This window comes from Alligator sinensis, unplaced genomic scaffold (assembly GCF_000455745.1).
Source record: "Alligator sinensis unplaced genomic scaffold, ASM45574v1 scaffold916_1, whole genome shotgun sequence".
Taxonomy (NCBI): domain Eukaryota; kingdom Metazoa; phylum Chordata; order Crocodylia; family Alligatoridae; genus Alligator; species Alligator sinensis.
The window spans coordinates 80,121-84,190 of NW_005842874.1; positions in this window are offsets into that span (position 1 = coordinate 80,121).

Genomic DNA, 4,070 nt, shown 5'->3' on the forward strand with positions numbered 1-4,070 from the left:
GCCCACCGAACCCTGCCAATACTGGCTACAAACCAACCAATCTGCAAAGCATCCCTGGCTACCTGGGCCCGCACGCAGGGCCGGGTCTTCCCCCCTCCCCGCCCAGGTGACCAGAGCATTGCCTCCCAGGCGCCAGGCTTTTGTCTGCAGACAAGGAGCGAGATCCCCGCTGTGAGGGATTCAACAGCAGCCTCTCAGGCTGGCTGAGACAGATCTCGGGAGAGGGGCACCGACGGGGCATTTCTGCCACAGTGACACCACCATCGCCCACATCATCGTTATATCATTGTGACTGACAGCTCTCCTGATTGAAACACGGCATGGGACGGGAGGCAAAATACCTTGATCGCTCAACAGACATTGGAGCAGTGGAGATAAAACTAGAATTAACTTGGTTGAACAAAGGAGAAATAGATATACACATTTTCATTTCAATTCTCATGTACTTGTTCACGATTCTTTGATAGTCAGTCCCTACACAAGTTGAGGGCAATGGCTCTAAGGGGTTTTGGTAGCCCACATATGCTAATATCCCCTGAAAGGGAATTTTAGATTGTATATCTGATTATACTATTTGTTGTTCAAACGGTGCTGATGATTTATATCACTGGTGCTCAAACTCCAGCCCAAAGGCCAGATCCATCCCACAGGGCCACGTCATTCAGCTCACAGGTCTCCCCATGGGTCCAGAAACTTGGCACTGAGCACATGGTGGCAATGAGCACTGCCACCTCTCCCCCACCGCCAAATTTCGAAGTCCCATGGGCAGGAGAACAAGGGCCCAAGTGCTGGATCAGCTAGCACATGGAGCTGGGGCAGTGGACCTGTTCGGGCACACAAGACCAGGGCCTCATCCAGTGCATGGGGCTGGAGCCACATGTCATCACACCCGTGCACCAACCCCAAGCTGGATCTCGCCCCCAGACCAATTTCGTGCATTGGATCTGGCCTGCTGTCTAACCCCCCACCACTCCTCCGGCGCACAGGGCTAGAAAGGCTGGGCACCATTGATTTACCCAATACAGGCAGTCCTCGACTTACAATGTTTCGCATTACAATGTTTTGCACTAACAACGTTTATAAATCGACACCCTGTTTCAACTTTAAGACGTCAGTTTTGACTTTACAATGCTTGATCCGACGCCACGCCACACCAGCGAACAAGTTTGCTGTGTCGCTCATCTCCCTGGAGAACGTCTGTCCAAACTTCCTCGGATGCTTTGTTTAAGACAGCAGACGAGACTCCAGAAAAACCTGCAGCCGAGACTCCTGAGACGACTCCAGGCAAGAGCCCTTCAAAACGTCCAACCAAGAGCCTTTCAAAACATCCAGCAAAGTCACCTCAAAGAAGTCCTTCCAAATCAATATGATTGCTATTTACAATATACATACATTAATGTAGCTATATTGCTCATCTATAATTGATCGAGTACAAAATTCTGGGGTATTTCTTAGTGAAAATAGGGTATCGGGCCTTGGTTCAGGAACCAATCCCTCATTTATAACATTGTTTCTTATGAGAAAATTGGTTACGAGATGCAACATTTCGACTTAAGACTCTGTTTTCAGGAACCAATTGTGTCGTAAGTCCGAGGACTGCCTGTACATTCAACTTGCAAAGCCTCTAGAGCCGTGGAAATATTCTCATCTGAGCCACCCATATATAGATCACAGCACCGTCAATAGCAGGGGTGGGCAAAATACGGCCTGTGGGCCAATTCTGTCCGGCCCATGGGGCCCCTAGAAATTTTATTTTAATTAATATTTATTTCCCTCTGGCTTCAGTCAGAAGTGACATAAGCCAGGGGCAGCAGGACCCAGTGGAAGTCACAGCAGGCCCCTGGAACAGCAGGGCCCGCCCTGCCCCGCCCCCCAGCTGGAGGGACCATGAGGCTGTTCCCGCCCGTGCGGGAGCGGGAACCTCAGGTCAGAGGGGGTCGGGGGGCACGCTGGTCCCCATCTGGCCATGGTGCTGGGGCGGGGGGGCTGGGAGCAAGGGGGTGCGCGGGAGCCAACACCGGTGGATCCCAGAGCAGGTGTCTCCCCTCTCTCCCTGCTGGGACAGCCCAGCCCGGCTCCATAGAGCCCAGGCAGCTGCACCCCAGGCAGGGAGACCCGCCGGCACTGGCCCCGGGGCACCACCCAACTGTTGCTGGCTCCCAACCCCCTGTCCAGCCCTGGGGGCAGCATGGGGGCTGTGTGGGGGTGAACCTTCCCCCCAGGGTGGCAGCACCCGCTGGGGATGCCCGTTGGGGGCACAGCCAGGCCGCTGCCATCCCAAGCCTCCGGCGCAGGATGCAACTTCCGCGCCACATCCCTGGACTTCCCGCCTCCCAGCGGCCTCAGGTGGCCCCCCACACTGCCCCCAGGGCCAGCCAGGAGCTTCCCTGGGGCCCCCAGCCAGGGGCGGGACTTCCAGTCCCAAGAGGGCAACCAGGGGGCAGGGCACCTGTCAAGGGGCGGGGTTACCCATGCGGCCCTCAACAGCTCGCCAAAACTTGCTAAGCGGCCCTCCGCCCAAAATAATTGCCCAGCCCTGGTCTACAGCAACACAGAAAAATTTGCCAAAGAAACGGTTCGTTATCAATTACCAACTCTAATATCTACGTCAAACGCTTCCAACAGGAAGCAGTCTTATAAAATAAACTCCGCAAAGCCCAAATGCAAAGAAAACGTAGATCAGTCAATACAAGGAGACACCCGTGCTCTGAGCCAAAGGAAGCAGCGCTTTCTTTCACTCAACACCGAGGCGTATTTGCGTCTCCAGTCTCTCTTCTAAATTGGCTCAGGGTTGTCTTCCTTCAAGGCTTGGCTCTCGGGACGACTGCAATCACCTCTTTGCTGCAGGAAAAGCTCCGGAGTCCTGACACGTAGATTAAATCAAGGCGAGGATCCCACCGTAGATGACAACTGAGGTACTGCGTCCGCAGGCGGCATTTCACAAGTGCTTCGCGCTGGGTAATTCTGTTCCTATTGCACTTGATTACTGTTTTACCATCAACTTGATGAGGAACAGATTTAAGCCAATTCTGAAAATCCCACCCTAAAGGCCTGCAGCCGGATTCACAGCTCTCAGGCTCAGACACAACTCCTACAAAGAGCTGGGCATGCAGGCCTGGCCTACAAAAGAGTACTTTATTTAGTTCGAACCATCCTTTTGTCTCCTCTTCCCCTTTATTTTTTACCTGACCCGGTGTTGCCCCCAACGAAAGGCACTGAGTGAACCCAGACAAATCCCATGCCCCATTGCATGAGCTTGCTCTCAAGTTTAATCGCCGTTCATCAAGGCAAACGATGCAACAGCATGTCCAAATCCTTCCTGCCCCCGTACCTTATCATTTACCTCTGTGTCAGCTACCGCGATTCTTCACAACCGCGTGCCACGCCATACAACGTTGTAATGGAGACAATGTCTAGGAGCACACATGGGAGAAATACCATCAGCAAGGCACGTTGACTGCTTCGGGAATTTGCCAATCTCTAAACGGCACAGTGAGGTCCCATTTAAGACCCACACTGGCTTTTTCCTTCATCTTCCTCCAAAGCATCTGGCACCAAGCAGTGTCAGTGCCTGGATATTCAAGAGAAGCAGGATTGCTGATCTGATCCGGCGTAGCACATTTTTTTTTACACTTAATAAGTAATGAGAGATGCCAACGCGCCACTAAAACACTGCTTTAAAAATGCAGTCTTAATTGTTTTGCCAGTAGCCTATTGAAATCCCATAAAGATGTAGCACCACAAAGAGGATCGAGTGTCGCATAGTTCTTTTGTTAAGCAGGGAACTAGTTATCTTCATAAAAGAATAAACACTGTAAAAAAAAACAACCCAGTGCGAGGCACAGCTACACTTCCTTTGTCAGCCACACCATATGTGCATCATTTGTGAACAAATGGTGAGTGCCGAGAGCGGCGCGCAGCCGATGAAAAAGCAGGTTCTGTCCCAAGCTGCCTTGTTCATGACAAGCAAAGTTTACAACTAAGTTTGGGATCCAGCATCCTTCTCCCGATTAACTCTCTTGGAAAAGCAAGAAGAACAAACATGGTGTTATTTTGATCATTTTTCCCTA